The sequence below is a fragment of the Chiloscyllium plagiosum genome, unplaced genomic scaffold, assembly GCF_037043375.1.
Source record: "Chiloscyllium plagiosum isolate Xiang-an unplaced genomic scaffold, Cpla_swu_hap1 HiC_scaffold_10, whole genome shotgun sequence".
Taxonomy (NCBI): domain Eukaryota; kingdom Metazoa; phylum Chordata; class Chondrichthyes; order Orectolobiformes; family Hemiscylliidae; genus Chiloscyllium; species Chiloscyllium plagiosum.
In genome coordinates, this window is record NW_028270148.1 from 12,173,052 (window position 1) to 12,195,645 (window position 22,594).

Consider the following 22,594-nt stretch of genomic DNA (forward strand, 5'->3'; position numbering starts at 1 on the left):
TTCTCTCTCCCTCCTTTCTTAAAAAGTGGGACAACATTAGCCACCCTCCAATCTGCAGGAACTGATCCTGAATCTATAGAACATTGGAAAATGATCACGAATGCATCCACGATTTCTAGAGCACCTCCTTCAGTACCCTGGGATGTAGACCATCAGGTCCCAGGGACTTATCAGCCTTCAGACCTAACAGTCTCTCCAACACCTGGCAAATATAAATTCCCTCAGTTCAGGTCCTTCAGCCACTATTACATCTGGGAGATTGATTAGATTAGATTACTTACAGTGTGGAAACAGGCCCTTCGGCCCAACAAGTCCACCCCGACCCTCCGAAGAGCAACCCACCCAGACTCATTCCCCTACATTTACCCCTTCATCTAACATTATGGGCAATTTAGCATGACCAATTCACCTAACATGCACATTTTTGGACTGTGGGAGGAAACCGGAGCACCCGGAGGAAACCCACGCAGACACGGAGAGAATGTGCAAACTCCACACAGACAGTTGCCTGAGGTGGGACTTGAACCTGGGTCTCTGGCGCTGTGAGGCAGTAGTGCTAACCATTGTGCCACTGTGCCGCCCATTGCTCGTGTCTTCCCCAGTGAAGACAGATCTAAAGTACCAATTCAACTCTTCTGCCATTTCTTTGTTCCCCATAATAAATTCACCCGTTTCTGTCTTCAAGGGCCCAATTTTAGTCTTAACCATTTATTTTCTTTTATATACCTAAAAAAGCCTTTACTATCCTCCTTTATATTTTTGGCCAGTTTACCTTCGTACCTCATTTTTTCTTTGCATATTTCCTTTTTAGTTATCCTCTTTTGTTCTTTAAAAGCTTCCCAGTCCTCCGTTTTCCCACTTATCTTTGCTATGTTATACTTTTTCACTTTTGTCTTTATATGGTCCTTAACTTCCCTCATTCGCCACGGCCACCCCTGCCTCCTCTTAGGATCTTTCTTCCTTTTTGGAATGAACTGCATTATACCCAGAAATACCTGCCATTGTTGTTCCACTGTCATCCCTGCTAGGGTATTGCACCATTGAACTTTGGCCAGCTCCTCCCTCATAGCTCCATAGTTCCCTTTATTCAACTGAAATATTGTCACTTCCGATTCTACCCTATCCCTTTCAAACTGGAGATCATTATATTGTGGTCACTACCTCCTAATGACTCCTTTACTTCAAGATCCCTGATCAAATCCGGTGTGTTGCACAACACCAGATCCAGAATTGCCTTCTCCCTGGTCGGCTCCAGCACCAGCTGTTCTAAGAATCCATCTCGGAGGCACTCCACAAACTCCCTTTCTTGGGGTCCAGTACCATCCTGATTCTCCCAGTCCACCTGCATGTTGAAATCCCCCATAACAACTGTAGTAATATCTTTGCGACAGGCCAATTTCAGCTCCTTATTCAACTTACACACTACATCCAGGCTACTGTTTGGGGATCTGTAGATAACTCCCATTCGGGTCTTTCTACCCTTAGAATTTCTCAGTTCTATCCATACTGACTCTACATCCCCTGATTCTAGGTCTCCCTGTGCAGGGGACTGAATATCATTCCTTACCAACAGGACCACCCCACCCCCTCTGCCAGTCAGTCTGTCCTTACGATAGCACGTATAGCCTTGAAGTTATGTCCTTTTTAAAAATAACATGAACAAAATAGTCCACAGCACTCCAGCTGTGGTTTTGCCAATGCCCCTCACAACCGGAGTAAATCATGTCTACTTTTAAATTTAATTTTCCTTGCAATGTACATCAAAATTCCGTTGTTGATACCTCACCTAAAGAAAGGTTATACCTTCACACTGGACTTTCAGTCCAGACTCTGGGATCAAGTCTGCACTGAGGCTGACACTGTTCTGAGCCAGAATCAGATCATATGTGACGCAGTTTACATGGACCTGTCTGAGGACCAGACTAAACCAGGTGACCAGCTTGCCCTGTCAAAACCTCCAGTCATTGGTCAGATGACTGCCATTCCTGAGATAGCTAACTATCACTCTGAGGCAGGCTGTCTTATAACAGCAGCCTGTGGGACACAGTCCAGTCTTCACCGATTGATTGCGATTGCTGGGTAGAGGAATCCGTCAACCTTGACTTTCAGGGGAAGGCTAGCTGATTGGTATTCAATTCGACTGCCTAGCACTCACCTCCTCCAAAGTTAATCAATGCTGGATCAATTGTTAATTGTAAGTCTGAGATTGACAGATGTTTCATCAGACACTGTTGTTATGTGGGGAATATGGATAGCATAATCATCACCTTCAGTTTCTACATTCCTAAAACTAAATCTTTCTAATATTTCTGAAAATAATGCTACCAAATTGGCATCTCAGTTCAATTAAATACACTTCCTCTTTAAAATTGAACCAAGGCAGTATGAAGGAAATCTAATTAAAGTGCCTCCCAGAGGTATAATTATGACAGTAGCTTTCCTTACCTGTTATTATAAAATAGAAATATCAATAATGTACACATTAATTGTAAAAGCTGTCTCGAATTGGGCATATTTAATTGAAATCATATCCTTGAGATACACTGATGTACCGTCATTTAAATCGTTATTCTGCAATTACGTTTCTTAGTTTGATCATCAACTAATTAGCCACATCGTTCCAATTTATTCTCAGAAAGTGAAAATAAGCTAAACTTTTACTTAACACCATTCAGAACCTTAAGACCCCTCAAAGACGTCACAGTGAAGCACTCTTGAATCGTTGTCACTGTTAGAATGTAGGAAACACAGCATCCAATTTGCACACAGCAAGTTCCCACAATCAGTAATGTGTTAACAACCCTGATAATTACAGGGGAAATGAGCTATAAAAGTGGAGCTGTTTTGCTGCAATTAAACAGGGCATTGGTGAGACCACATCTGGAGCAGTGCATCAATTATGCTTCCTTCATTTAAGAAACGATGTAAATGGGTTAACATTAGTCCAGAGAGAAGGAGAGTACTGGGGATGTGTGCGTTATGTTTCCAGGGAAGGTAGTGCAGGATAGGCTTGTATTAATTAGACAGTAGAAGAATATGAAATGATTTTATTAAAATATATAACATCTTGAGGGGACTTGACAGGGTGGATGCTGAAAGGATATTATCCCTGGTGGGAAAGATTAGAAGTAGGGGCTATGGTTCAACAATAAGGGAACTCCGAATTAAATGGTGGTGAAGACAATTTTATTTTCTCTCAGTGGGTTTTCACTCTGCAACTTTTGGAAGGGTGGAAAAGACAAAGTGTGGAAGGCAGGTAGGATAGAGGGAATGTGTGGCAGTTAGAGCGAGGGATGGAGGATAAGGAAAGGAATGGGGCAGAGGGGTGGGGATGGAGACAGCCAGAAGGAGAGAAGGAAGAGGGACAAGGAATGAACAGAGAGAGAGAAGGGAGAGGCAAGGCATGATAGATGGAAGGAAGAAAGACAGGATGAAAGAAGAGGGCGGGCAAGAAGAAAGAAAGAGAGAAGGAAGGAGTGTGGAAAGGGAAGCAGGTTGGAGAGGAGGGAAGGAGGAAGGGAGGGAGAAAAAAAAAGGACAAAGTTTCTTGTCATTTTTAAGTTGGCAGCAAACACAGAGGCAGCAAAGTAGCATCCTGTGGCAGATAAAGCTGCATGCAGATAGCTTGACACGAGCAACCTCAGCATTCACAAACGGTCCTGATTTCAGACCATTGTACGTACACCTGACAATCGATCTTTATAATCCATTATTAAAAACACCACCTGATTCGATGTAAGCAGCAACCAAGCTGCCAATTAATCTCAATTCTGCATCAATCTAAGTCATCAAATTAAGATTTATGAAATAAAATAATGGACCGAAGTTAACAACAGCAAAAATGTTGAATTATCCAACAAAACCAAGTAGTCAACGGAACAAAACATCTCATGATTTTACACACCATGCAAAATAACTCTTAATAATAATAGCACGATACAAAACTCTCCTTTTGATACCTCAATATTATCAAATGTTGCGACATGGTGGTTAATCTTTCTGCTAATTAAACCGAACACACAGAAAAGCTCACCTTGCCTCATAATCTGTTAAAATATGAGAGACAGCAAACTCCCCAAATTCCAATATCTAAAGAAAAAAATATCAATTTTATTCTTTAACTGTAAAATTGAACATTAAGCAACAACTATTCACAACTTCAGGCCTTCTTTCTCTTAGAGGTTTGTTATCTGCCTCCAACTCTATAACAATATATTGATTCAGCAAAAGCCCTGATTAAAATTACATCAACTTAACTTTCAAAACTACCCAGCAGCTGTTGTTGTCAGTGTCTTTCTTCTTTTAGCTATGGATATCCCTGAGTCATTCTCGGTCTTTTGCTGCAAAGATGTTTCATATGAGAAAGGTACCTTTGAGAGTGAGAGAGAGTGAGAGTGAGAGTGAGAGTGAGAGAGAGAGAGAGAGAGAGAGAGAGAGAGAGAGAGAGAGAGAGAGAGAGAGAGAGAGAGAGAGAGAGTGTGTGTGTGTGTGTGTGTGTGTGTGTGTGTGTTGCTGGCAATTACTCTAGTGATGGAAGTTGGTCTCCCTCTGGCTAATTCTCAAAATGCTGGCTTCTTTATACCCCAAACATCGGATCGTCTCATTGGTTTGATGTTATCAAGATAATAAACTCAAATTTGATTGGGTTTTAGTATCCTGGGGCATAATTTAAACTGATTGGTTAAATTCAAATAGTTTTCAACATAGCAACCAAAACTCAGGTATTTATTTCACAACCAAATGTTACATATTTCCAATTTTCCAGTACACCCTGAGACTGCTAGTCAGTCACATGACAGGCACCTGCAAGCTCTCAATGCAAACAGCTTTCACTCTCTCTTAAAGGTGTAATACACACCTTCACTTTATGATGCATTTTAAATGATTGAAATGTAAGATGTGAGGAAGAATTTGGCCAAGAAACTCTAAGTAAAATATTTAGTTCACTCATAAAAAAACCTCATGTACCATTGATGGCATTTAGTGCCATTGGCAGGGCAGAAAGTGAGGGCTAAATATGCATTCTCCAGTCCTTGGCATCTCCCATTCTATACCTGGTAGGACTATTGAAGTAACCGGAATCTGGCAGCCATGTGTTATGCTGCCCAACCCACATTCTGAATTAGGATATCTGTTTCTAAGATCAGGAATAGAGATCTTATTGCGTTGCTGGAATTGATAACAAAGTGATTAAAATTTATATAAAAGATCTACCTGTATCCTGTGCGATCCTGAGATTTTAACATCCATCACAAAGGCCATCTTCCAGTTTTGTAAAATGACCTTCCTCTGTCCTGGCTTCAGTGCAACTGCTGATGAAATACCAACCTGGGTTTCGCTAACTTGTCTATTCCAAGTTGCTTCTCGTTCCCAATTTCCGACCTTCTAAACCTCAGTTTATCCTATACCTTATTCTGAACTAAGTCCCATTTGCCTGACAATACAGATTGAACGTTTCCATTATTGTGTTCAAATTCCTTCACAATACATTTTTGTAAACTCTTCCTGCCTTACCACAAGCTAACAGCTCTGTCTTCCTTCACCTCTGGACTCTTGTATATGTTTCACCTCACTGCCGTTGGGCATATCTTAAACCATCCAAACCGTAAGCTGTGGAAAGCCTCCACTAAACCTCTCCCCTTTCTTACCACCGTGCTACCAAGGGCAGCACGGTGGTACAATGGTTAGCACTGCTGCCTCACAGCACCAGGATCCCAGCCTCTGGTGACTGTCTGTGTGGAGTTTGCACGTTCTCCCTGTGTCTGTGTGGGTTTCCTCCGGGTGCTCCGGTTTCCTCCTAAAGTCCAAAATATGTGCAGGTTAGTGAATTGGTCATGCTAAATTGCCCATAGTCAAGGGTGAATATGGGGAATGGGTCTGGGTGGGTAACTCTTCGGAGGGTCGTGTGGATTTGTTGGGCCGAAGGGCCTGTTTCCACACTGTAGGGAATCTAATCTAATCTAATGACCATGTTTTCCTTCATGAAGATGTTTCTTTGGACAATCTCTTCAGCCAACTGTTTTGTCTCCCTTCCCAATATCATTTGTTCTCCCTGGTGTCAAATCTTCCATATCTCCTGGGAATTTGCCATAGAAATGTTGTTATCTGTGCATTTTCAACCACCAAATAATTAGCCACAACATCCACATTTTAGAGTTACTCACTTTCCTGAGAGATATGATTACGTCCTATTTACATACAGAAGGCTTCCTTTCCAAGTTAAATTTGATAAACCTTTGTAATGAATTTGTGAGAGCATTTATTGAACATTTCGAAAACTCAAACAATTGCTTGTATCAAATTTAAAATTGAGGCTGAAATGATGACTTTTCAAATAAGGAAAAGCAATTAAAGGATGTGACTTGCGCTCCTCTGACAAAGGGGAAGGAAGGCTTAACATTTATATTGTGGTGTTCTGAAATGATGTTTTTTTTTAAAGAAAATGACAACCTGGAAACCCTTAATTGATTTTTTTTTACGGCCATTTTTGTGTGTCTTGGGCCCACAGTCAAACATTTGCATCACTACACATTTACATATATTTTCCAAATTCTAAAAGTTTGAAATGAAGATAATCTAAAAAATCACAAAGCTGACCCTAATCCTGATGCAGAAACAATGGCCTTGAAGGGGTATGAATGGTGAACCATCTCCGACCCAATCAGCACAGCATCCAGCCAATCACCTGGGTACTGAACTGGCTGCCAACAAATCGTTCGGCAAAATCACTTGCATAATGGGACCCTAGCTGAGAGCAACATTCCCAGTTATAATCTAATCGAATTGGAATAAACTATTTGTGACCATATTTGGAGCCCTGAGCAACTGGACCGATAAGGTGCTGAATGAACAAGGTCTGGATTGGATTCCTTTTTCCCTTTCTTTTGTCACCCAACTTGGAATGGTTGGAATCATGACTGTCGATTTTGATGACACAGGTCGAATTATACAGACGACAAAGCAACCAGAAATGTTTGAAAGAACTCAGCACAATGCTGCCGTCTCCAGAAAAGTAGATAAATCGAATGTCTATATCTTAAATCAACTTGATGACTAAATCAACAGCACCACCAAATCCAGCTGAAAACCAGCCTTTGAAGAGCTGTACGTTTACTGGAATTGAAATCATATAACCTATCCTCCCATTTTGTAATCTATTTGTGTGTGGCATGTGTATGTTTAGATGTGTGTATCTGCATCTAGGTGTATGTATGTGTTTGTGTGAGTGTGGATGTGTATATATGTATACACATGTGCCTGAGTGTGTGAATGTATGTTTATACAGGTATGGGGTGTTTGTGTATGTGTAGTTGAATGTATGTGTGAATGTATCCATGTTTGTATACGTGTGTACAAACGTTGTATGTTATATATCATGCCATGGAGGTACTGATGCTGGACCAGGGTCGACATAGTCAGAAGTCACACGACTCCAGGTTATAGTTCAACAGGTTTATTTGAAATCACAAACTTTCGGAGCGCTGCTCCTTCATCAGATGAAGCCTTCCGAAAGCTCGTGATTTCAAATAAACCTCTTGAACTATAAGCTGGTGTCATAGTCAACCCTTTATCCAAAATCCCAAAATCTGAAAAGCTCTGAAACCCAAAGGTTTTAGAGTCATAGAGTCATAGAGATGTACAGCATGGAAACAGACCCTTCGGTCCAACACGTCCATGCCGACCAGATATCCCAACCCAATCTCGTCCCATTTGCCAGCACTTGGCTCATATCCCTCCAAACCCTTCCTATTCATATACCCATCCAGATACCTTTTAAATCTTGCAATTGTACTAGCCTCCACCACTTCCTCTGGCAGCTCATTCCATACACGTACCACCCTCTGCGTGAAAAAGTTGCCCCTTAGGCCCCTTTTAAATCTTTCCCCTCTCACCTTAAACCTATGCCCTCTCGTTCTCAGCTCCCCACCCCAGAGAAAAGACTATCTATTTATCCTATCCATGCCCTTCATGATTTTATAAACTTCTACAGAGGAACCTTGATTATCCAGCATTCAATTATCCGAATATTGAATTTCCCAGCAAGGTCACATGGTCCCGATGCTCAGCTAGACTATTGTTGTGGTTCTGTTCGCCGAGCTGGAAATTTCTGTTGTAAACGTTTCGTCCCCTGTCTAGGTGACATCCTCAGTGCTTGGGAGCCTCCTGTGAAGCGCTTCTGTGGTGTTTCCTCCGGCATTTATAGTGGCCTGTCCCTGCCGCTTCCGGTTGTCAGTTTCAGCTGTCCGCTGTAGTGGCCGGTATATTGGGTCCAGGTCGATGTGTTTGTTGATGGAGTTTGTGGATGAGTGCCATGCTTCTAGGAATTCCCTGGCTGTTCTTTGTTTGGCTTGCCCTGTAATGGTAGTGTTGTCCCAGTCAAATTCATGTTGCTTGTCGTCTGCGTCTGTGGCTACTAAGGATAGCTGGTCGTGTCGTTTCGTGGCTAGTTGATGTTCATGGATGCGGATCGTTAGCTGTCTTCCTGTTTGTCCTATATAGTGTTTTGTGCAGTCCTTGCATGGGATTTTGTACACTACATTAGTTTTGCTCATGCTGGGTATCGGGTCCTTCATTCTGGTGAGTTGTTGTCTGAGGGTAGCTGTTGGTTTGTGTGCTGTTATAAGTCCTAGTGGTCGCAGTAGTCTGGCTGTCAGTTCTGAAATGCTCCTGATGTATGGTAGTGTGGCTAGTCCTTTGGGTTGTGGCATGTCCTCGTTCCGTTGTCTTTCTCTTAGGCATCTGTTGATGAAATTGCGAGGATATCCGTTTTTGGCGAATACCTTGTACAGGTGTTCCTCTTCCTCTTTTTGCAGTCCTGGTGTGCTGCATTGTGTTGTGGCCCTTTTGAATAGTGTCCTGATGCAACTTCGTTTGTGTGTTGGGGTGGTTGCTTTCATAGTTTAGGACTTGGTCTGTGTGTGTGGCTTTCCTGTGTACCTTTGTGGTGAATTCTCTGTTCGGTGTTCTCTGTACCATCACGTCTAGGAATGGGAGTTGGCTATCCTTTTCTTCCTCTCTAGTGAATCGGATTCCTGTGAGTGTGGCGTTGATGATCCAGTGTGTGTTCTCTATTTCCGTGTTTTTAATGATTACAAAGGTATCATCTACATATCTGACCCAGAGTTTGGGTTGAATTTGTGGTAAGACTGTTTGTTCTAACCTTTGCATTACTGCTTCTGCTATGAGTCCCGAGATCGGTGAGCCCATGGGTGTTCCGTTGATTTGTTCGTATATCTGGTTGTTGAATGTGAAGTGTGTTGTGAGGCACAAGTCCAGTAGTTTAATTATGCCGTCTTTGTTGATAGGTTCAGCGTCCTGTTGTCTGTTCTGTATGTCCAGCAGGTTGGCTATTGTTTCTCTGGCTAGGGTTTTGTCAATAGAGGTGAACAGTGCCGTTACGTCGAATGAGACCATAGTTTCTTCCTTGTCTATGTGTATATTTCTGATGATGTCCAAGAATTCCTGTGTTGATTGTATAGAGTGTCTGGATCTGCTGATCAGGTGTTTCAGTTTCTGCTGTAGTTCTTTAGGCAGTTTGTGTGATGGTGTCCCTGGTAATGATACTATGGGTCTGAGTGGGATGTCTGGTTTGTGCACTTTAGGTAGTCCATAGAATCTGGGGGTGTTGTTGCTTTCAGGTTTCATTCTCTGTAGGTCCGACCTGGTTATCTGTCTGTTTTTTTGTAGGTTCCTCAGTGTGTTGTTTATCCTATTGGTGAGCTGTGGGGTGGGGTCCAACTCCCTCTTTTGGTAGGTGTTGGTATCTGCAAGTAGTTGTCGTGCTTTCTGGATGTATTCTGCTTTGTCCAGGATGACCGTCATTCTGCCTTTGTCTGCTGGTAGTATGATTATGTTCTTATCGTTTCTTAGTGATTTTAGTGCTTCCCTCTCCTTGGTGTTGAGGTTATGTGTTTGTCTTTTCCTTGTTATCAGAGGTACGATACTTTGCCTCACTGTTTGTTGTGTCTCTTCTGTTCGTCCATTGTTCCTGAGTGTACATTCTAGTGCTGCTAGGAAGTCTGCTGTCTTGGTGTCCCTGTGGTTGTAGTTGAGTCCCTTGGCCAGTATTGTTCTTTCCGTGTCTGTGAGCTGTCTGTGGGAGAGGTTTTTAACCCAGGTGTGTGTTGTGGTGTCCTCTTTGTTGTGTGTTAGTTTGGCCATTTTTTCTTTTAGTGCCGTTTTTTTGCGGTGTGTGGTCCTGTTCTGTCCTATGGTGACAGCCTGTTCTATGGTCCGGGTCCATTCCTGATTAGTGGTTTTTGAAATTAACGACTTTTGGCGCGCAATTTCTTGTCTGTATCTGTGAAGTCTGTTGTGCGCATCTGTAATCATTACTTGGATCATCCTGAATCCGTTCTGTCTGGCTGTGTCTCTGGCTTGTGGATTGTTGACTGGTGGTCTGTATCTGACACATGGTGGAAGGATTCGATTCTTTCGGCATTCATGCAGGAACCTGAGTTGTTCGTATGTGGCGCTTAGGCGGTTAGCGCAGGATTCCCATTTCCTGGCTTGTCTTAGCATCTTTCGCCCGTAGGTGTTCAAAGTTTGGGTGAAGATTTGTAGCTCGGGTGCTCGTTGTTGTGGTTCTGTTCGCCGAGCTGGAAATTTTTGTTGCAAACGTTTCGTCCCCTGTCTAGGTGACATCCTCAGTGCTTGGGAGCCTCCTGTGAAGCGCTTCTGTGGTGTTTCCTCCGGCATTTATAGTGGCCTGTCCCTGCCGCTTCCGGTTGTCAGTTTCAGCTGTCCGCTGTAGTGGCCGGTATATTGGGTCCAGGTCGATGTGTTTGTTGATGCAGTTTGTGGATGAGTGCCATGCTTCTAGGGACAGGCCACTATGAAACACCACAGAAACGCTTCACAGGAGGCTCCCAAGCACTGAGGATGTCACCTAGACAGGGGACGAAACGTTTGCAACAAAAACTTCCAGCTCGGTGAACAGAACCACAACAACGAGCACCCGAGCTACAAATCTTCACCCAAACTTTGATCAGCTAAACTATGTTATCCGGCAATTGATTTTCCGGAATTCGATTAACGGAATGAAATATTCTCTGCTCATGTTCTTTGGATAATTGAAGTTCCTCTGTATAAGGTCACTCCTTATCCTCTGACACTCCCGAGAAAACAGCCCTAGCCTATTCAGCCTCTCCCTATAGCTCAAATCATCCAACCCTGGCAACATCCTTGTAAATCTTTTCTGAAACCTTTCAAGTTCCCAACATCCTTCCGATAGGAAGGAGACCAAAACTGGACACGATATTCCAAAAGTGGCCAAACCAATGCTGTGTTCACATTCAAAGCATTTATGTAAATGATGAAAAGTAGAGGACCCAGCACCAATTCTTGTGGTACTCCACTGGACACAGGCCTCCAGTCTGAAAAGCTACCCTCCACCACCACCCTCTGTCTTCTACCTTTGAGCCAGTTCTGTATCCAAACGGCTAGTTCTCCCTGTATTCCATGAGACCGAAACTTGTTAACCAGTCTCCCATGATGAACCTTGTCGAACGTCTTACTGAATTCCATATAGATCATGTCCACTACTCTATCCTCATCAATCCTCTTTGTGACTTTTTCAAAAAACTCAATCAAGTTTGTGAGCCATGATTTCCCACACACAAAGCCATGTTGACTATCCCTAATCAGTTCTTGCCTTTTGAAATACATGTACATCCTGTCCCTCAGGACTCCTTCCAACAACTTGCCCACCACCGACATCAGGCTCACTGGTCTATAGTTCCCTGGCTTGTCTTTACTGCCTTTCTTAAACTGTGGCACCACGTTTGCCAACCTCCAGTCTTCTGGCACCTCACCTATGACTATCGATGATACAAATATCTCAGCTAGAGGCCCAGTAATCACTTTCCTAGCTTCCCACAGAGTTCTAGGGTACACCTGATCAGGTCCTGGGGATTTATCCACTTTTATGTATTCTATGACATCCAACACTTCCTCCTCTGTAATATGGGCATTTTTCAAGATGTCACCATCTATTTCCCTACATTCTATATCCTCCTTGTCCTTCTCCACAGAAAACACTGATGCAAAACACTCGTTTAGTATCTCCCCCATCTCTAGCGGCTCCACACACAGGCTGCCTTGCTGATCTTTGAGGGGTGAAAATGTGTTGCTGGAAAAGCACAGCAGGTCAGGCAGCATCCAAGGAGCAGGAGAATCGACGTTTCGGGCATGAGCCCTTTTTCAGGAAGCCCTTCTTTCAGGCTCATGCCCGAAACGTCGATTCTCCTGCTCCTTGGATGCTGCCTGACCTGCTGCGCTTTTCCAGCAACACATTTTCAGCTCTGATCTCCAGCATCTGCAGTCCTCACTTTCTCCCTGATCTTTGAGGGGCCCTATTCTCCACCTAGTTACCCAATTAATGTATTTATAGATTCTCTTTAGATTTTCCTTAACTCTATTTGCCAAAGCTATCTCATGTCCCCTTTTAGCCCTCCTGATTTCCCTCTTAAGTATACTCCTACTGCCTTTATACTCTTTTAAGGATTCACTCGATCTATCCTGTCTATACCTGACATATGCTTCCTTCTTTTTCTTAACCAAACCCTCAATTTCTTTAGTCATCCAGCACTCCCTATACCTACCAGCCTTTCCTTTCACCCTAACAGGAATATACCTTCTCTGGACTCTCGTTATATCATTTCTGAAGGCTTCCCATTTTCCAGCCGTCCCTTTACCTGTGAACATCTGTCCCCAATCAGCTTTTGAAAGTTCTTTGCCTAATACTATCACAATTTGCCCAATACGATCGCAATCCAGTTCAGAACTTCAACTTTTAGATCTAGTCTATCCTGTTTCATCACTATTTTAAATCTAATAGAATTATGGTCACTGGCCCCAAAGTGCTCCCCCACTGACACCTCAGTCACCTGCCCTGCCTTATTTCCCAAGAGTAGGTCAAGTTTGCACCTTCTCTAGTAGGTTCACCCACATACTGAATCAGAAAATATTCTTGTACTCACTTAACAAATTCCTCTCCATCTAAACCCTTCACATTATGGCAGTCCCAGTCTATGGTTGGAAAGTTAAAATCCCCTACCATAACCCACCCTATTATTCTTACAGATAACTGAAATCTCCTTTCAAATTTGTTTCTTAATTTCCCTCTGACTATTAGAGGGTCTATAATACAATCTCAATAAGGTGACCATCCCTTTCTAATTTCTCAGTTCCACCCAAATAACTTTCCTGGATGTATTTCCGGGAATATCCTCCCTCAGCACAGCTGTAATGCTATCCCTTATCAAAAACTCCACTCCCCCTCCTCTCTTGCCTCCCTTTTTATCCTTCCTGTAACATTTGTATCCTGGAACATTAAGCTGCTGGTCCTGTCCATCCCTGAGCCATGTTTCTGTAATTGCTATGATATCCCAGTCCCATGGTCCTAACCATGCCCTGAGTTCATCTGCCTTCCCTGTTAGGCCCCTTGCATTGAAATAAATGCAGTTTAATTTATTCGTCCTACCTTGTCCCTGCCTGCCCTGACTCTTTGACTCGCTTCTGTTCTCAACTGTACCAGTCTCAGGTTGATCTCTTTCCTCACTATCTCCCTGGGTCCCCCCCACCCCCCCCCCCTCCCCCCACCTTACTAGTTTAAATCCTCCTGAGCAGCTCGAGCAAATTTCCCTGCCAGTATATTCGTCCCCTTCCAATTCAGGTGCAATCCGTCCTTACTGTACAGGTCACTTCTACCCCAGAAGATATTCCAATGATCCAAAAATGTGAATCCTTCTCTTGTACATCAGCTCCTCAGCCATGCATTCATCTGCTCTATCCTCCTATTCCTACCCTCACTAGTTCGTAGCACCGGGAGTAATCCAGATATTACTACCCTCGAGGACCTCCTTTTTAAATTCCTGACTAATTCTCTGTAATCTCCCTTCAGAATCTCATCCTTTTCCCTTCCTTGTTGTTAGTTCCAATGTATACAGTGACCTCCTGCTGGTCCCGCTCCCCTTTGAGAACATTCTGAGACATCCTTGATCCAGACACCAGGGAGGCAACACACCATTCTGATTTTTTGCTGCTGGCCACAGAAATGCCTGTCTGTGCCTCTGACTAGAGAGTCCCCTATCACAATCGAACACTTAAAACCCAATGTACCCCTCGTTACATTAAAGCCTGTCTCGATATCAGAAACTTGGCTGTTTGTGCTACTTCTCCCCCTGAGAGCCCATCATCCTCTAAATTTTCCCAAACGGCACACTTGTTTGAAATGGGGATAGCTACAGAAGACTCCTGCACCACCCGCCTACTTCTCTTACTTTTCCTGGAGATAACCCATCTACCTGACTCTATCTGCAGATTTTCTCCCTTCCTGTAACTGCTGTCCATCACACCCAATAACTCCAGGCTAACTTCGTACTTATGGTTTATACTTTTAAAATTTAATCAAGAGATAGATCTCAATAAAACACATAATCAAGGAAGAACCCACTTTACTCTCTACTGTCTCCTTACAGCAAGGTTACATGGTAAAAACTATGCACATATCTATTCCTGTGCTGTGAGCTGTCCCACACACGTTCCTCCAAGGTCAGCTGTGAATTTTGCTGTTTGTTCATTTTTCCTGGACGTACTCTGATGTCCAGAGATACATGAACTCAAACAGTAAAAGCAGTAACTGTGCAGATTCACTGCGGTGTCAGTTATCAGTGTAGGTTTCTTTCTATCTCTCCCTCACTGACCATGTGGTCGCTGCCTTTTGTCTGTCTTTCTCCCTTTTAAAAGTGCCATTGTTTTGACTTGTTTTTCTCCAAAGTTGCAAAACAGCACAGCAGCTTATAAAACAGTGATTGCTGTTCCTGGAATTCAAGGAAATCACCTCCAACACCGAAAACATCTCAAAAAAGGAGAACTTACAGCCACAATTTTTCCCCTCCTCCATCTTGAATTACCCAGAATCCATTGAATGTGGATGTGATTGTTTGCAAGTCTGTACGTATTATTGATTGTTGAGTGTGTGATCGAGAAACTATCAAAACTTTGACACGCTATTTAGTTATAATGGCTCATCAATTTCCTTTTACACAATGACATTGACCTGTTCATTATTTGGTAAATGCCATTGATATTTGCTACAACTCCCTGGTTAAATGTGCACTCAGACTTGGTATTTAATACATTGGCAGTTTGAGAGATAAAGTGATTGCATAACCTTTAAATATTGTGTAAAACCTCATCACTTTGAAGGGATGGGAAATGTCATTTATGATGGGCATCTTGACGTTAAACTCAGATTGATTGTACACAGCAGAATACAACGCAACATAAAGCTAAAAAATTGTGACAGATTATTTACCTGCAAAGATTTTGAAATACAATGATAAGAACCACTGACCTTTACCCAAACCCATCTGATTAGCTTATGAGATTGACAGCAGCAGGTAAACAGCCAATGGTAATTATGTACTGACTTGTGCAGCTAGGCAGACTGCTGCTCCAAGTATATTTTCGAGGGACAATTGAATATATTTTTCTGTATTCATTCACAGAATGAGAGCCAGCATGGCTAGGCAGCATTTATTGCCCAACCCTAATTACCTGAAGGGCAGCTGATAGTCAACCCCATTGCTGGGGTCTGGAGTCATGTGTAGACCAGACCAGGAAAGGATAGCAGCTTCCTTCCCTCAAAGACATCATTGAACCCAAAAAGTGTTTTCCCAATGGATTTATGGTCACCATTAGATGTTTAAATGCAATTTTTAAAGAATGAATTAAATTTCCACCATCTACTATGGTAGGATTTGAATGCAGGTCCACAGAACCACCCCCCCGCCAACCCCCCCAAGTCCTTACCTACCACCCCACCAACCTCCAAGCACATCACATAATCCTGCCATTTCTGCCACCTAAAAACAGACCCCCACCACCAGTGAAATATTTCCCTCCCAACCCCAATCTGCATTCCGTAAAGACCATTCCCTCCACGACTCTGTTGTCAGGTCCACCATCCCCCACCCCCATCAACGCAACCTCCCCTCCCGGCACCTTCCCCTGCCATCACAAGAACTGCGAAATGTGTGCCCACACTTCCCTCCTCACCCCCGTCCAAGGCCCCAAAGGAGCCTTCCACATCCATCAGAGATTTACCTACACTTCCATCCATGTCATTCACTACATCCGTTGCTTCCAACACCTAAAACTATGCACTTATCTACTCCTGTGATGTGAGCTCACCCACACAGGTTCCTCCAAGATCAGCTGTGAATTTCACTGTTTGTTGCAGTCTCCTCTACAGTGGGGAGACTGGACGCCTATTTGCAGAATGCTTCAGAAACCATCTCCAGGACACATACACGAAGCAACCCCACTGCCCCTTGGCTGAGCGCTTTAACTCCACCTCCCACTCTGCCAAGGACACGCCGGTCCTGGGCCTCCTCCATTGCCAAACCCTTACCAGCCGATGCCTGGAGGAAGAAGGCCCCACCTCCTGCCTTGGGACCCTCCAACCACATCGTATCAATGTGGATTTCACCAGTTTCCTTATTTCCCGTTCCCCCCCCCACCTTATCCCAGTTCCAATCTTCCAACTCGGCACCTCCCTCTTGACTTGTCCTACCTGTCCATCTTCCTTCCCACCTATCCGTTCTACCCTCCTCTCTGACCTATCACCTTCTCCCCCACCTTCATCTACTTATTGCACTCTCAGCTACCTTTCCCCAAACTCTACCCTATCCCACTTATCTCTGACCCCGCCTTGGCCCACATTGCTCATTCCTGATGAAGGGCTTATGCCCAAAATGTTGCTTCTCCTGCTCCTCGGATGCTGCCTGACTGGCTGTGCTTTTCCAGCACCACACTCTCGACGCTTTGATTGACAGTCCAACAATGATACCACCAGGCCAGCACCTTCCCAGGGGCCACCTGTTAGATGGGCTATTACACCAACACCCCATCTGCTCCCTCAGGTCGCCCTTCAATGTTTTGAAGGAGACGAGAGGATTTATTTACTCCTGACTCCTGAACTATCATTTATCTTTCACTTCAAGTCACAGAGAGCTAATGGTCTAGTTAATATCACTGAGCTATTGATCCAGAGACCCAGGTAATATTCTGGGGTCCTGAATTCAAAATGTAATGGATGGTGGAATTTGAATTCAGTAAAAGTCTGGAGTGAACCATCTATTGATAGCCTTGAAACCACTGTTTGTGATGGAACAGAAGAATCATTTAGTTCATTAATGTCCTCAGAGAGGGAAATTGTTGTTGGTATCTGGTGTGACCTAAATATAGTTGACTCTCAAATGCCCTCTGGGTAATAAATACTGGCCTAGCCAGTGACACCCACACCCTGTGAATAAATAAGAAACAGATCAACTGGCCACTTGCTATAATTGTGGGATCTAACTGTGCACAAATTGGTTTTGGCGTTTGTTAACAGCAATGACTACGCTGCAAACTATGGGCAGTACTAGTGACCTGGGAGAGCTGGATGTCAAGATAAATTTTCAATTCTTTCTATTTTAGCAAAACCCGATGTCAGTAGGTCTCGAAGCTACATCCTGTGGTGGCTGGTGTCACACCTGGCACTGAGGAAAATGTGGTCATCAACTAGCAACTATTTTAGCCCTGGGTTCTTTTTTTTTGCATAGTTGTTCAAATGATGCGTGCATCACTGGTTCGGCCAGCATTTATTGCCTATCACTAATTGCCCTTGAACTGCACAGTTTCCAGGCCATTTCAGAGGCCAGTTAAGAGTCATTTAAGAGGCACTGCTGTGAGTCTGGAGTCACATGTCACAGACACTGGGTAAGGATAATAGGTTTCCTTCCTTCAAGGGCATTGGCCACCCAGGTGGGTATTTGGAACAATCAGCAATGGTTACATTGTCATCAATACAGCAGTTTTTCATTCCAGATTTTATTGAATTCAAATTTCATCATGTGATTCAATTCTGAACCTTAGTCTGGGACTCGGGACTATGAGCTTAGCGACGCTACCATTATACCATTGTCTCTCCTAGTACAATGAGAATTTTCAGGGAATAATCCTTGGCCCAGCCATCTGCACTGTTCAGATGACAACGTTCAATTCATATTTCATCCACAAATTAAGCAGCTCTGGGCATGTCTCAGCAGTCCATGACTCTCCATGTAGAAGATTGGGCAGACAGGTGAGAAAGTATCATTTGCTCAAGAGAAGCAGTGGGTAATTATTCATCTCAAACAAGAAAAAAATACCCTGTCATGTCCCATGTAATCCTCAATAATAACTGTCCCAAAAATCCACCATCTTCAGTCTCATTGGAGTCAACACTGGCTAGTGATATTCATTCCAACACTGTGGCTCTCATGCTGTGTATACTTAAAGAGCGCATTAATATTTGTATTTAACATGAAGCTGATATAATGGTGACCATTCAACCAACGCTAATTGTTGTAAAAACCCATCAGGTTTACTAAAGCCCTTTAGGGAAGGACAATCTGCCATCCTTACTTGGTCTGGCCTACATGTGACTCTAGATTCGCAGTCATGTGATTGACTCTTAATTGTGGACAATTAGAGATGGGTAATCCATGTTGTCCTACTCAGTGATCCTCACTTCCAATTCCTTCACCCAAAGGTCATAAATCTATGGAATTCTCTGTCTCTTGAGGTTAGGGATGCTCATTCATTGAGAATATTCAAGGCTGAAGTCAATAGATTTGTAGCAAGAAATAAAGCTAAGGGATTTGGCAACCATGCTAGAAGGTGATCAACTCAGATCATGTTGAATGGAGGAGCAAGATTGAGGGACGAAATAGTATACTCCAGTAGTATTCTTTATTTTCTTATGTACTGCTTTCCCCTTGCCAATGCAGGCTTTACTAGCTTTGTTGGCAGAACATGACCTTCTTACTCTCAGGAATTGTGGGTTCAAGTCCCATGCGGGGTACTGTTGTGTTTACGTGAAGAGGTGATGGCCCCAGTGAAATTATTGCCAATAATAAGTGGACATAACTTTGAAGTGAAAGGCAGGACATTTGGAGGAAAACTTTTTTTTTGCCCAGAAGGTGGTTGGAGTTTGGAATGCACTGTCTGGAAGGATGTTTAAGGTGGGAAACCTCACAAACTTTAAAAAATACTTGGTAGTACAGATAGTCAACACTTTATCCAAAATCTGAAAAGCTCTGAAATCCAAAGGTTTTAGAGTCATAGAGTCATAGAGATGTACAGCATGGAAACCGACCCTTCGGACCAACCCGTCCATGCCGACCAGATACCCCAACTCAATCTAGTCCCACCTGCCAGCACCCGGCCCATATCCCTCCAAACCCTTCCTATTCAATCACCCATTGAGATGCCTCTTAAATGTTGCAGTTGTACCAGCCTCCACCACATCCTCTGGCAGCTCATTCCATACACGAACCACCCTCTGTGTGAAAAAGTTGCCCCTTAGGTCTCTTTTATGTCTTTCCCTTGTCACCCTAAACCTATGCCCTCTAGTTCTGGACTCCCCCACCCCAGAGATAAGACCTTGTCTATTTATCATATCCATGCCCCTCATAATTTTGTAAACCTCTATAAGGTCACCCCTCAGCCTCCGACGCTCCAGGGAAAACAGCCCCAGCCTGTTCAGCCTCTCCCTATAGCTCAAATCCTCCAACCCTGGCAACATCCTTGTAAATCTTTTCTGAACCCTTTCAAGTTTCACAACATCTTCCTGATAGGAAGGAGACCAGAATTGCACGCCATATTCCAACAGTGGCCTAACCAATGTCCTGTACAGCGGCAACATGACCTCCCAACTCCTGTACTCAATACTCTGACCAATAAAGGAAAGCATACCAAATGCCTTCTTCACCATCCTATCTACCTGCGACTCCACTTTCAAGGAGCTATGAACCTGCACTCTAAGGTCTGTTTGTTCAGCAACACTCCCTAGGACCTTACCATTAAGTGTATAAGTCTTGCTAAGATTTGCTTTCCCAAAATACAGCACCTCACATTTATCTGAATTAAACTCCATCTGCCAATTCTCAGCCCATTGGCCAATCTGGTCAAGATCCTGTTGTAATCTGAGGTAACCTTTGTTGCTGTCCACTACACCTCCAATTTTGGTGTCATCTGCATTACTAACTGTACCTCTTATGCTCGCATCCAAATCATTTATGTAAATGACAAAAAGTAGAGGACCCAGCACCGATCCTTGTGGCACTCCACTGGTCACAGGCCTCCACTCTGAAAAACAACCCTGTGTCTTCTACCTTTGAACCAGTTCTGTATCCCTGTAATCCATGAGATTTTTTTTCTCACTAACAAGCTTGTTTGGCATGCAAACAGTTAACCCAACTCCACACCCACTCGATGCATGTCACTCAGATGTGACATGGGGGACGTGTCCCAGCACTGGCAGGCCTCAATTCAGTCTCAGGGCCCGTGGTGCTCACAGTGTCTGCTGCTCAGTAAGAATTGTTAAAATTTCACCAAACTTTCTCTTATTCTGAAATTTGAAAAATTCCGAATTCCAAAAACCAGCTGGTTCCAAGTGTTTCACCTAAAGGATTTTGTACCTGTAATATATTTTTGGCAGTATGGACTGGGTGGGTTGAAGGGCCCCCTCTATGCTGTAGGATTCTATGATTCAATTGATAGATCAGGCTGGAATCCTGTCATTGCAGAATTCCAAAGAACAGAAGAACCAGATAAGGTTGAAAATTGACCACTACCTTCTCAGTACAAATAGGGATTGGTGGTAAATGGAGCTTTGCCAGTGGCCACTGTAACTTGAGAACAAATTATGTTAGAACAAAGTATTGCCATAGCTGGGTTTTGAAAGTCACCCTTTCCCTTTAGACCTATGACTTATACAGGGATGTCAGAACCACACAAAATCAGATCATGTGGCTACTTAAAAAGATACAGTTCCTACAAACACCAAATCTCCCGAGCAAGTGCTGGTCACCTGATATTTGAGGGATCGGGAGCAGAGGGCATTGAACCTGCTAACCTTATGAAGATTTCATTGATAGGATGACAAGAGGAGGTGGATGGGGTTGAAATCTGTAAAAGGCCCTTGCAGATTTATGTTAAACAAAACAAAACCCAAAGAGTTACAAATGCTGGAAACCAGAAATGAAAGCAGAAATTGCTGGAGAAACTCAGTAGGTCTGGCAGCATTTGTGGAGAGAGAGTAAGTTAATGTTTCGAGTCTGGGGATTTTTCTTCTGAAGATGAATCTGAAGAATAGGAACTGGATCTAAAACGTTAGCTCTGCTTTCTCTCTATAGATGCTGCCAGACCTGCTGAGTTTCTGTTTTTGTTGTATATTTACATTCTTTGTCCCAAAAGGTCTTATGTGCTTACAGCTCAGCAATGTTAGAAAGCCATCAGTTTACTTATTCTGCATGACTGCCTGACAAACCTGTATATTTTACCATGTTAGCAGTTACTCGGAAAGCATTGTCCAGTGAGAATAGAGCCATAGACTGTTACAGCACAGAATGAGGCTGTTCAACCCAAAATTTCTCTGCTGGCTCATGGCTAGCACAATCAAAAACCAACCCGGTTTCCCAAGTTCAGTGTCTCTCTGTACTCCAACTACTTATCTAATCTTGTCTTCCTCCACTATTCCCAATATCAAAGCACTTCATGGTTCAAATACCACACTACTCAAAGAAACATCTTCCTACCACTGTCCTCCCTCTCATTTTAAAATGCTGGTTCCATATCACTAATTTCCCAATTACAGGAAATATTCTTGCCCTGCTCATTTTATCAAAAACAGTTCACATCATGAAGCATTCAATTAAATTTCCTGTTGGCTTCACATTGCTGGTATCATTCTGGTTCATTTACACTGAACACTTTATAGTTTTAATATCTTCTTTAATGACAAGGTGCCCCGAGTTGGACAGCACTGGGTGTATTATCTTGTAGAATTTCATTTTAAATTTTCCATAATTTCACAAACAATAGATGCATCCAATTATAACCTCAGAAACTTAAGGTTTGTGTTGCCAGGAAACTGGCAAATTGAAGAAATGATTGTCCACGGTTCTTCTAGTCGTTTGTTGACAGGAATGGTTTCGCTTTCCCTTTGAGAAAAAACGTCAGAACTAGGAGCAGGAGTAATCCCTTCAGGCCCTCCAGCCTGCTCCAACATTTGATACAATCATGGCTGATCTCCCCTTGACCTCAGCTCCACTCTCCTGCCCCCCTCTCCATAACCTATTACTAATTAAAAATCTGTCTGTCTCTGCCTTAATTTTATTCAGTGTCCCAGCATCCCCCACACTCTGAGGGAGTGAATTCCAGATCCATGACCCTCCTCATCCCTGTTTTCAATCTGCCACCCCTTATTCTAAACCAGTGACCTCTTGTTCTAATTACCCCACATGAGGAAACATCCTCTCTATGTTTACATTCCAAAGCCTTTTAGCTTCTCAGCTAGACCTCTGACCATCCTTCTGAACCCGAGAGACTATAGCACTAAACTGCTCAATCTTTCCTCATAAAACCGTCATCTCTGAATGAGACGCTGTCTGACTCTTGATCTACACCACATCGTACATCGCACTGCTGTCTGCAAGTGCTCTCTGCACTTCTTTTTTACCTCATTCGCACGATAGGATGTCGTTGACAAACATTTATT